At 41.9% G+C, this 13,185-nt stretch overlaps 1 protein-coding gene across 1 annotated transcript in view; it reads right to left on the bottom strand.

The window, feature by feature from the left end:
- SH3RF3 (SH3 domain containing ring finger 3) overlaps positions 1 to 13,185 on the bottom strand; it is a gene marked incomplete at its 3' end in the record, with an annotated part of 251,390 nt that overhangs the window by 201,347 nt on the left and 36,858 nt on the right. The window lies entirely within an intron of this gene.

Genomic DNA, 13,185 nt, shown 5'->3' with positions numbered 1-13,185 from the left:
CCCTCATCCCACAGGGAGTGTGTGGGTGACATAACCAACCATCCATGAAAAAGCCAGATGAATGAGGCTTCTCGCTACTTTCCATGCAAATGATGACAAAGAGCAGCAAAGGCGATGATGGTGACCTCTTGTGCCAGCTGTCAGGGGGCCATGTGCAACGTGACATGGAGGATGAAGAGTTACTGGCAACTGGCACCAGCGATGACCACTTGCCCCAGCAGTCACTAGACTTTGTTCTCTCAGATGTACCAGGCACTCTCCCATTTTGGGTCATAATCAGCTGCAGATGTGACGGGTGTTTCAGATTCTGAGTCTGCAGCAATGAAACACTCTACGTAGATGCTTCTGCCTCATATTTACTTGCTAATTTTTAATGATGAAAATTTAACTTCATTGTGCGCTTCATATACTGTAACAGCCAATTCAGAAATCGTCCTAAAGGGCTCTGATTGCTTAACAAATCTTGCAAATAGCTTTCCAGAATTTTTTATAAAGCATGTATTCTGAAATTTCAGTGTCACTTCAATAGCTCTCTAGAGGGAAGTAATAAATAATTAGGAGGCACCATACTTTGGAGATACAGAGTCAGTGCTTCAATTAGAAGTATCCCCATCTCACTTTTAAAGAACTTCAAAATCAGCATAATAAAAAAAAGCTGGGGTTGTACAGAATATATTTATACACATCAAAGAATAAGTCACAGGCGAAAGCTTAATTAAACTGAAATTTGGGTTGATCATTCATACATTTCAGAAGGGAAAAATACCTTATATAACTCCAAGAAACTACAGGGTGTTTCAAAAAGATGGACCTAATTTCAAAGGGATAGTGATTTCAGATTTGGTCCATCTTTATGAAACACCCTGTATGATAAATGTTGGAAAGCCTAGACTTTCCAAAACAAGGCTAAAATCAAATCCCTTCAAAGTTTCAGGTTTTACTCTACCAAAAACCTTCACACTTTTCCTGTAGCCCTTTCCTGTGGTGATGTAATTACTTCAAACTTTTTGGTTGCTTTTGGCAGAGAGCTAAAGTTATTTACATTATCCTGTGGTACCAGCTCCTACTGTGGTTAAGAGTATAGTGAGTGCTGTATTTACGAAAAAACCTGGAGCTCCTAACAGAGCCAGGGCTCGTCCGTATCAAACTCCAGAGCTGACTCTAAAAGCTGCTTTCTAGTGCTGTTTATTTAACATTAGCCATGAATATATATACAGTCTTAAATGCTCCTCATTTCAGGGAGGGGCTGCAATAATACAAGCTTCACAGATGCCTGCAACACATAAAGCAAGATTCTTGTGAGTTGTGTCTGGATATCATTGCCGCTCAGCATTCAGGAAGGCAGATGTATTTTCCAAAGCATATGTTGAAATGCTGTAGAGGAACATATTTTGTTTTACAGAACCAAGAATTTATATGAAATGACACTGAATTCTACCTTATTCTGCTCTAAATAGCTTGCAACCAAACCTAGTTTTAGCTGTTTACTTGTTATAGTAATAAAACTGAGGAAAGGTTTGCAGTAACATGCTTCATTTAATGAAGGTAAGCTCTTTAACAGATATGCATATTGTATTCACAAAGGGAACATGTACATATTTATTTTGGATGCATTCTTATATTTCACATATTCGTGGCTTAAACACGTATCAATTGCATGCATGTTCTGCAAGCACATGGAAATTACTTATGCCCACTTAGGAATATCTGGAGCAGGGACTTTTGGATTTCTTACATGCATCTGTACTTAACATCCATATAAAAATTTACACAAATGTTTCTGAAAAATAAAATCTTTTCAACTTCTTTAATTATGTCTTCCCATTCTACATGATTCACTCACTCATTAAAGAAAAAAAAATAATTCTGTATTATGAAAAGTTATGGTGTGAAAAGTCTCATGTTAATTAGTTCATTTTGGTGCCTTTAAGCAGAGGGAAGAGTAGAGAACAATAAAACACACTCAATGCAGAAAATGAGTTTCGACATCAAATTTGGAAGGACAAGCATTCCTCCGTAAGGCAGATAATCACAGCACATTTCCAGGAGTAAGTAAAACAAACCAAAACCAAAGGGAGGAAGAGAGGAAAGCTTAAAATCTAGGTCAGAGGAAGAAACCAGAAAAGTACAAAGCATCCTTTCTTGTGAACATAACTACTGATTCAGTGAAGGTCTCATCTCCTTGTGCATATGTGCATATGTGACACTGACTGCCCCTGCACCACAGAGGGATGACAAAAAGGTTATCATAGAAATATAGAATGTCCTGACTTGGAAGGGACCCACAAGAGACCAACTCCTGTCCTTGCACAGGACAACCCCACAGTTCACACCATGTGTCTCAGAGTGTTGTCCAGTCTCTTCTTGAACACTGTCAGGCTTGGAGCCGTGACAGCTTGGGGCTGTTCTAGTGCTCCACCACCCTCTCGGGGAAGAACCTTTTCCTCATGTCCAACCTAAACCTCCCCTGGCACATCTTCCTGACATTCACTAGGGTCCTATCTTTAGTTAAACAAGGGTTATCATAGGTTAAACAAAGGGCTCTCAGGTGGCACCTTTGGTGGAGCACGAGAGATCATATCAGGGTAATAACATCCCTGGATCTACTACAGAGAGCTCACCTCAGAGAGAATTCGCTCATGACACAGCCTGCAAAATATTTACTTTTCTCAAATAAAATAAAGGCCAAGGAGCAAAGGAGGATTCCCTGCAATACTGTGCTCAAGGTAAAGCCTACAAATACAGAAAGCATTTACTGCATTTTTTCATAAACAGACGAGATGTACAAGTGGTTCTTACACCCTAAATCTTTATGAACCTCTATTTGCAATCTTCATTCTGCTGCTCAGCCACCTGGTTTTACATTTACAGATGGCTTTGAGATCACAGTTTGTTATCTTATTCAAACATAATTAACAAACACATTCCATTCTCTTACATCCACAGAGATCTGACTCTGTGATAGAGTAACAAAAATGGAAAACTTCAGCAGACGTAGCTGGTTATTGCTTTCTGCCACTCTCTTAGAGAGGTCTTCGATACCTCCTTTTATTCTTGCTGTCTTCAGAATAAGTCCTTTCCTATTGTACAAGGGACACAACTCCTACATAAAGTGACTATTATTTTTCTTGTCTTTGAATGGAAAAGCAAATTAACTGATGAATGCATCTGTTATTTCCTTATCTTTTGTGTTCAATTAACCGCTATCATTCTGAGTGACAAAAACTGTCTCTTACCATCTGCCCACTAGAAATCTGCTTTAAGAATGTTTATCATCATTTATTAATCCCTATAAATCAACTTTAAAAAAATATTTTTAAGGTAGTGCTTTTGCTTTCCTTCTGGATTTTGCTTTTCTGCTGGCTCTACCATGAAGGTCACAGCACCCTATGCGAAGAGAATAACAAGGAAGGAAATTATTAGACATTGTACGTTTGCATTGCATTGCACCAAAAGAAAACCAGAGCAAGTATAAATTTGAGAGTTGCATAGAAATGCAGGCCAAGGCTGAGACTGGGTGACAGAAGCATGTGTTGGGGCTATGGGCTGACCCGTGCCTCCCACCTGCACCCCCAGGGTGTCCCCTTGCACCCACTTGCTGCCTGTCTAAGGTGCACATGCCCACATGAGTTTTGGGAGGTCTCAGGCTGGGAGCTGTAATAAGCCCTGGGGTGATGGCAGCCCTGCTCTTCCCCTGCAAAACTAGCTGGGGCTCCACTCTGAGACTCGAGACAGGGGCTGGCATGGAACTGGCGTGGGAGTGTGGTCACTACTAGTTCATATCAGATGCTTCCAGCCCAGCGCTGAGCGATCCCAAGTTGCTCTGATGAGGAACACTTCTTTCCCCCTTCTGTGAATACAAAAGCAAATTAGCTGATGAATACATCTGTTCTTCCCTTATCGTGCACGTTCAATTAATTACTGTCTATTGCCACTTTTTCTGGCTACACCTAGAGTGAAGTCAGTCATGAAAGTCTTTATCATCCACAGTGCTTAATATTTGCTCTGTCTGGCTCTGGCTTGGTTCATTCAGCCAGCTCTAGCTAAGCCAGCGCCTTGGCACCCTTTGGTGGATAACTCACTCTGGGGAGCACTCCCCCCAAAGCAGAGAAGACAACAGGTATGGAGAAGACAACAGGTTTGGAGAAGACAACAGGTATGGCTGCCTCTGCCCCATGCAGCTTTATAACATTATCCCAATGGGTTTTGTATGCTCAATTTGTGTTTTACAACCCCATGCCACACCCCAGATCGTGTAACATACATCTTCAGCTTCATGACATAAAATGACCCTTCCTGTGGACAGTGAAAAACTCTGATTAGAAAAGAAAAACATTTAAAAAAAATAATTATTCTTACAGCTACTGGAGCACCATGTGAGGCCCAGAAGAGATTCAGGGTTAAATACTATGTGGGGTGGATGCACCTACTCTGCTCTGGAGGGGGCTCACCAGTAGTAACCTGAGTGCAAACCAAGCCATGACACTTGGCCTCAGGGCTAACAGTTAGTCCCTGTCTTTCTTTTAAGCTGGTCTGGTGGGTCCCAGAGATAAAAGACTCCTTTATTTAGTCTGCCAATGAGACAGACCTATTTCAAAGTACATTTTCTAGCTAGTAACTCCCAGAATCCTTTTTCATACTTTTCTGGTAAGCATTGTTCCTCACTGCTTATCAGGAATCCCACAACAACTCTGGACTGAATCGCTTTTCTTATCTGACCTCTTCTAGTACTCCTTCATCACTCACATTGAACGTTCAACAATACTGACTCCTACAAAGAAACTGTAAAATCCTTTTCTCCACAGAGGATGCACTGGTTAGCACAGCAGGCCGGCTTTTGGGTTTTGCAAAAGCCTGTCTGTGCCTCAGTTCCCTAATCGTGAAAATAAAACAAAAAATAAAAATTAAAAAAAAAATCACAAACAAACAAACCCAAGCAAAACAAAAACACCAAAACAAACAAAAAAACCTTACTGTTCTCTTACTAATGCTTCCTTACTTGCAAAGATTTTGAGGGTGAAAACAACTATATCTCTTCCATTTTAATATATTACGATGAAAACCAATTTGTCGCTCATATCAAAATACGACACAACTTTATGAGCCTGACTTCACACATTCCCAGTTCCATCACCGTGTAATCCAATGTCAACACATCTCTGGTCTTCGGTCCTTCCAACTGCAAAGTGGATACGTCCACAACTGTGTGAGAAGAATTAAGGCTGGTAAAATAGCTCAGTAGCCCTGAATGAGAATGAGAAGTTTGTACCAGAATGGTGAGGAACCATTAAAAACTGCAGCTATATTACTTTCTCTAAGGATGTCTCCACTATCCTCTGCAGGATTTTTGTTCAAATTATGCAAGAAAACAGTACTGTTTTATCTCTACAGAAAATAAATCTCCTTGCATTTTTTTCTCAGTTATTTTTTCAATCAGTACCAGATTAAAAACGTTCGATGTCCAGGATTTGTCTGGTTTTTGTTGCTGTTGTTTTCAAACAAGCTTTTCTTATCTGTGAAGATACTTTGTCATCTATTTTCTCAAACTGTAAAAGATTCACAATAGCTAGGGATTACAGCAAGGTTGGGTGCTTCTTAATTTCTTTCTATCAACCTCTGGTGTTTTTTCCAGAATCCTTAAATCTTGCCTGTTATTATTGACTGTTATTTTTATTATTCTTTTTCCTTATTTATTTGTCTCATGTAAACTGTTTTTTTTTTCATCCCTTTTATAAAAATCTATAAAAGGACGCAATATGTGGAGGAGAGATAACTATGTAATGTATTCCAGAGAAGATTTATCTATAATTTAGTAAGTTCATTTCAAAATCACAGCATTTGGATCAGTTCTGTTTCCATCTTGTATAGCAGTCACCATCAAAATATTACTTCCTGCTTGCAAAAGAAAGCTGTTACCATGGTATTCCCATTATTCCTAACAGAGACTGGGGGAAAAATTGTTAAGCTCCCCAGAAAATTCTCTTACTTCCAATGCAAACGTTTGCAGGGGTAGTTACAACAGGACTGGTACCTGCTTTGCAGCTTGAGGGCAAAGGGAGACGGGGCAGTGTCTGGCAGCAGTTTCTGCAGCTGGAGAGTCTCCTGCACTCAATACAGTTCCCATCTGTTTCCCTGAATTACGATCGTGTTTGGGTGAACACCACAAAAATTTCACTGTGATGTGGCATGAGAAAACCTTGCCCATATCATGTCTGCCCGCATTTGAATTTTAAATGCTCCGTTTAAAATGATTGGCAGGCCCTATTACTCAAAATTGGAAATTTTTGAGTGAGAACAGCCACATTTTCCAGCTCTTTGCTGTGCAGTGGCCTGGCTGAAGCCTATTGTGGAAAAGCATGGAGAAGCATCTGCAGAAAGAATGACATTAGTGAAAGATGATAGGCTTCTAAAAAACATGATTAATGGGCATGATCACATCTAGAGAGAGATCCTGCTCCCCAGGGAAGGCAGGAGTCCCCAGGGACAGGGCTTGGGCTACAATATCATATAGGAAAAAAAAGCTACAAAACACTGGATGGCACTGTCAGATACAGCTCACAGCTGACAAACCTGGCTCTGGGGAGAGAAGGGTGCTTCTAAGTTAGGGCTTCTCCTAAGGGCACCTTTAGTGGTGGAGTCTCTTCAAACCATCTCCTCTTGAGCACTGGGGTCACATCCCCACTTACAGAGGTCTGTCTTCAGCAGGTGAACCCAATCAGGGACCAAGGATGGGTGTCCTCCACTTACAGCAATTTACTTGGAGGTTTGATGAAAAGCTTTTCCTCAGTTTAAAATGCTGTCTGCCCCTTCTTGTATCGAATCAAGTGGAAGTTTGGAACAACATTTTCAAACTTAGAAGGCAACATGTTTTTGTTATGAGAATGCCAAAAGGAAATGTTTCAAACAATGCAAAATCATTACTTTTTTTTTTTTATCTTATCCAAAATGATTCAGCAACCAGATTTAGATGCCCTAATACTATTGGTGGAAAAAACAAGCCAGGAAGATAGTAAATTTTTGCACAGCTCTAGCCTGGCTTTGGTTTCCTGCAGACTTAACCTGAATTATCTGCACTTATGCCCCCCTCTCAAATAGAGCTGCCACAGTGTGCAATGGCAGCATACACGCACTGGGATTAGTGTATGGGATGATTTTATTAGCAGTGCAAACAGACTACAGCAACAACAAGATGGACAAGTGAAATTTTTTTATTAAATGTTTAATTGACAAATAGGCAGATTCAGAATCATTAGAAGGATTCACAACTTTTGCTTGAATTTAGAAAATAATCTCATAAATATTTGGTATGTGTGCGTTAGATTGCAAAATATTTCAGAGAACTCCAAGTGCTTTGTTTTGCCACCTTTATTAAAAAAAAAAAAGTTTCTCATCTTTCATTTTGGTTCAGTCTTCAAGAATGGCACTTAGCTCTTGCCAAATGCCTAGAAAGATCATTTTGCATCAATATGGACACCATCACTGTTCATCGCTTGTTCCATGTGAGACCTGAACAAGTCTCAGAGCCAGAGACTTATCTGGGGTTGCCACAAATGTTCCTTCCTCCTTCCCTCTCCACCCATTGTCTCATCCACTCAGAAACCAAACATGTTCCTAGAGAACAGCTGAGAAGGGAGACAAGTGTGCTACTGGGAAATGTGGTCATTTTGAAGAAAAACCTGGAAATATTTCTGTCAGGGAGAGCTGGCTGAGCTGCTGGCCTGTGGGGAGGCAGCAAGAAGGAGAGGAAGCTCCAAGGGATAGTTCATCTGCTGCTGCTGGTCCCCAAGAGCCTCCCCAGGCTGCCAGAGGCTGCAAGACCCACCACTGCAGAGCCACGGACAACCAGCTGTAAATTCCTCTGCAATGTCTATTGTAAGTCACATCTCAGTGAATCACCCTTGCAATCCTCTTCTGTGTTACATGTTCAACAACTGCTCCAAAATAATGTTAAAAATGAGTTATTTACTTCCAGCACTCAAGATGGCTCCATTTTTCTGTATTACATAAAGTTCAGGCTTGTATCTTTGTATATATACTCTGTATATATTCTCCAGGTTCCAGTATAAGTTGGGAATGATCTATTAGAGAGCAGTGTAGGGGAAAGGGACCTGGGGGACCTGGGAGACAGCAGGACGACCATGAGCCAGCACTGTGCCCTTGTGGCCAGGAAGGCCAATGGCATCCTGGGGTGTATTAGAAGGGGGGTGGTTAGTAGGTCAAGAGAAGTTCTCCTTCCCCTCTACTCTGCCCTGGTGAGACCGCACCTGGAATATTGTGTCCAGTTCTGGGCCCCTCAGTTTCAGAAGGACAGGGAACTGCTGGAGAGAGTCCAGTGCAGAGACACGAAGATGATGAAGGGAGTGGAGCATCTCCCTTATGAGGAAAGGCTGAGGGAGCTGGGTCTCTTTAGCTTGGAGAAGAGGAGACTGAGGGGTGACCTTATTAATGCTTAGAAATATGTAAAGGGTGAGTGTCATGAGGATAGAGCCAGGCTCTTCTTGGTGACAACCAATGATAGGACAAGGGGTAATGGGATCAAACTGGAACACAAGAGGTTCTACTTAAATATGAGAAGAAACTTCTTCTCAGTGAGGGTGCCAGAGCACTGGAACAGGCTGCCCAGGGGGGTTGTGGAGTCTCCTACTCTGGAGACATTCAAAACCCGCCTGGACACATTCCTGTGTAACCTCATCTAGGTGTTCCTGCTCCTGCAGGGGGATTGGACTAGATGGTCTTTTGAGTTCCCTTCCAATCCCTAACATTCTGTGATTTTGTGATATTAAGATATGAGAAGTATTTGAAAATACAGCAGTTAAAAAGATGCTGTAATTAAATATGCCCTCTGAAAAAAAAGCTCAAAGTTTCAGGAGGCAGAGCTGTCTGGATGCTGCATCTCATCCTCCCAAATCCAAGTCCTGCATAGGAGACTCCAAAATTGCCATAATGTCTATTTTCCCCATTGCATCTACCAGGAAAAGCAGCGAGGCTCAGTCTGGAGCTGGGCGCAGGGCAGGCTTGGGGAGCCACAAGGAGGAGAGGTGATGGCACAGCACGGGCAGGAGGCAGCCAGAACCCTGTGTTCAGCTGCCAGTGGGCAGCAGACTCAGGGGTTGACTGTCCCCAAGCCATGCTTAGCTTTCTTCTCAGAGGGAGCCAGCTGGGTCACTCAGAAAGGCAGTTTGGAAGGAGAATAGTACATATGGGGCAGCAACTAGCTGTCTGAGGACAGGACCCAGGAGAAAGCTAGGGAGATGAGCTACGAAACAGTGCAGGTTCACCCATTTGCTCTATGGAGCTAATAAACTGGTGTTCTCTTGTAGGAAAAAACAAACCAAACAAACAAACCCCACAACCTCATCTTATTTATATATGATCCTGTGTCTAGAAGGAGAGATTTTCAACTATCTACAGGCATTAACTGGTATCATGAAATCCCTGAGAACAACCCAGCTTGGACAGACTGGGATGGATATTTGCTTTCTGAGTTTCTAAACACCTGCTAAGGAAAGAAGCAGGTAAATGCCTGGTCTACAGCAGGATCCTGAATTAAGGACTACCATCCCATCGTCTGGTTAGCTGGTCTGGACACCACACTGCTGCTTGCCCAATTGGCTCCATACTCAGTCTTTTGCACAGGACTTTCACCATCAAAATAGAAACAAGAAGGTCCTTGCAGTGGGAAAGTCTGCTTATAAAGCTGATGGCATGATATTGCCCTCCGTTTTTGCTCCAGCATTAAGGACACCTAGACCTTTAAGCCATGTGCAAGGCAAGCATGCCTGCCCTCAGCCCCTTGCAGGCTGAGAAACTAACAGCGAGCTCAGATATATCATCCTAAGTGACAATTAATTGACCTGAAAGTTGCAGCAACTCCAGAGGCATCATTGCTGGCTCTATTGCTTTTTAATGTGTCATTTGGAGAAGGTCAGGAGATTCCTGTAGGAGACATAGGAAGGACTTGCTGAAGCAGACTGCCAGCTCAAGAAAGGATTAAATTATGATTCTTCAGACTCTAGCTTTATCTTACAGCAGGTGATTTGTGTGCAGGGCACAAAAGATAGGAACAGACATCTCAACATTTCTCAAAAGCTTTTTGTTTTCAAGGGACCTACAACAGATATCATAAGCTGTTTGTAATATGATAGCAGCAGATACAAAGGTAGTGTCTCACCCTTGCCAGATAGCTTTGTTAGGCCCTGTTGATGTATTAATGCCACTGAAAAATCAGCTGTAAATCAGAAATGTGGGTCTCGTAGGGTAGCAAAACACTATTAAAGAGTTGCTGAGTTTGGAAATGGGAAGTCCTACACTAATAAAAAATTAAAATAACAGCTCTGAAAACAGAGGTAAAAAAGCAAGGAGATGCCCTTCCCCAGTATCCGAGTCTTCAAACTCACTTCCAGAGTGCCTGAAGAAAACAAACCATTTGTTTTGCCTCACAGCATTAAAAGCCTCAGCCACCCAAATATCAAAGGCCCACATTTCCTCTCCCTGTCAGCAACTATTACATTTAAACTATATTGTTTAAAAACAGCAGCCAAATGTCCACACTGCACTGAAACTCGAAAACAATGAAGTCTGTCTACAAGATGTAAAAAGCAAAGCATGCCCCACTGAGGTTCCTTCAACAGCTTCTCCTGCACCACCTGCAACTGGACGCTCTTTAAGCACGCTGTGAAGAACAACAGGTCCTCACCTGTGGTGCACTAAGCTGATGCCCTATTGTGGTTTGTTTGTGTTGATGGTGACTACATCGTTGGAAGAGCACATCTTCAAACAAAAAGTAGCAAGAGTGTGTAGGAGTAGTAATGTAGGCAGCACTCAAGGTTGAAATCATGACAATGTGAGGGATGGGATGACTGTGCTTCAAGAGGAATGAAACAGCATCCTGAAAGAGGATAAAAGACTTCTCGCTTTAAGAAGTGCTCTATTCACCTAAAATAAAGAGCAACAAATTTGAAATGGTGTTTTAAATTATTAGAGCATACAGTTAGGCTAAATTTTCAGGAAGAAGAGTTTGTGTCAATTTGGCAAATAGTTTTTACCTTTTTTTTCCCAGTCAAAACTAAATTTTTAATAATAATTGTGATTTTTGCTGCTACATTTAATTTTGGCGCGTGGGGTGGGTTTTTTGTTGTGTTTTTTTGTTTTGGTTTCTTTTGTTTGGTTTTGTTTTGTTTTGTTTTTCTTTTTCTCTTACAAAAAGCTGCAGATAAACCTGTAAATATTATGAAGGACCATCCTTCTGCCATAATTTGAAAAACATGAAATCTTCCATAACTAATCTTTACAAAATATTTGTAAGGAATTTACAGTGACAGAAATGCATTTACACTCTTAATCACATGCATATATCCATTGGATCCCTGCCTGTGATTTTTTTTGGTTTCTCCTAGGCATTTTAGCAGTCTGGAAACCCAAACCTGCAACCCCCTCAGCTACCTGGGATGACAGTGTGCAGGGAGGATCTGGGGTAGGGGTTTATGCCAGCATGTAGTATTGGTCACCTCTTCGGCTAGACATGAGGAAATTTTTTACAATGAGGGTGGCGAAACACTGGCCCAGGTTGCCCAGAGAGGTGGTAGATGCCCCATCCCTGGAGACATTCCAGGCCAGGCTGGACGGGGCTCTGAGCAACCTGATCTAGTTGCAGATGTCCCTGCTCATTGCAAGGGGGTTGGACTAGATGGCCTTTGAAGGTCCCTTCCAACCCATGATTCTATGATCTTTCACTTTGACTCCAGTGCCCCTGACATCACCACTATCCCTTGAGACAGTTGCTGGTGGCAATTGGAAGGGCCATCATCTCCTGACACCATTGATTGCTCTGGTTACTTTCTTTGGACATTTTGCCATCTGCTTTCATTATTTTTAAGCACTACCTTCTTAGTCCATTTATGACAGTGGCGGAAACTTTGGGACCCCGTTCCCCTCCCACAGTTTTCCCTGAGGTCTCTTCTTTCAGGCTTTAACAGCTTCTTTTAACAGCGTAAGTACATATATGCTTCCCTCTGCATGCATGGTACATCTGTAAATGTGAGGCTGAAAGCTGTACAAGGTTAGAAAAGGTGTTCCAAGAAATGCAATGTCACAAGAAGAAAAGAGTAATTTCAGTGAATTGGAGGATGCTACATAGTTTGATGCAGAAGAAACAGGACCTGAAATTTTAATCTTTGATTTCTGTTTATGTTTTTGTGTGGCTGTGGGCATAACTCCCATTTGTCATCATTCACGTGTTTCACAACACGCTGGTCTAGGCTGGTGAAAGTACAACATTGGTGACTATACAGTCAAGAAAAATGGGATTTTTTAATCTCACTTAACAAAACAGAAATCCTGAGTGACCTCCATAAAAGCTGAAAATACCTTTATTCAACTGCTATTATGTTAAGGTGGAAATTATTAAACATATTTTTCTTTGGTTATGCGGGCTTCCTCAAAAAGCTACTATCAGCTCTTTTAATGGGAACATAAAGGGAGTATTTCAGAGAACAGCAACTTAAAATTATCATGAAAGTGCTCATTCATAGGCAGGTGGATGGGATTTTTGCACTCACACCTGTTTCTGAGAAAGGACAAGCCTTTTTAGGACACTTTGGGAAACATGAAGAATCACAGGAAAATTCCTCATGCTTTCAGAGAACAAGGTGGTAATTACAGAGCATTTGTAAAACCGAAGAGTGGAGCTGGAAACTGAAGAACAAGCACTGACATGACAAAAATAAAACCCATCGACTGACTGTGGCCCTTTATTAGGGCTTAGCTATTGCACACATTATACATGTGAGGTTCAAATGTGCATAAGAAACGCGGTTAAACAAGGTGACACTGAAACCTCCCGGTCAGGAAGATGGATGGGGCCTTACAGGGTCTCCACCACTCCTTTATACAGTCCTGCTCCTTTTTATTGCCATGGGCTCAGGCCAGCTGGGGGGCAATCCCTACCTCTGGGGCAGCACTGAGGGGGACCTGCTGAGCCGATGGGCATGGGGGTCCCTCACTTGCCCAGCACAGTCTGATCCAAGCCAGCCTCCCTGCTGCTTCTGGCACAAATGTATCTTAGGAAAGCAATGTAATGTTCTATACTTGGGCACAAAAAGCAAAATAAGACATGCAGCAAAAGGGCTGACCCTTAAATTGGCTAGTTTGATTAATATATTGAAGGGGGAAACTATTTCAGAATTA

This window comes from Nesoenas mayeri (assembly GCF_963082525.1).
Source record: "Nesoenas mayeri genome assembly, chromosome: 1".
Taxonomy (NCBI): Eukaryota; Metazoa; Chordata; class Aves; order Columbiformes; family Columbidae; genus Nesoenas; species Nesoenas mayeri.
Note: the sequence above shows the minus strand (reverse complement) of the source record. Positions and strands in the feature narration are given on the sequence as shown.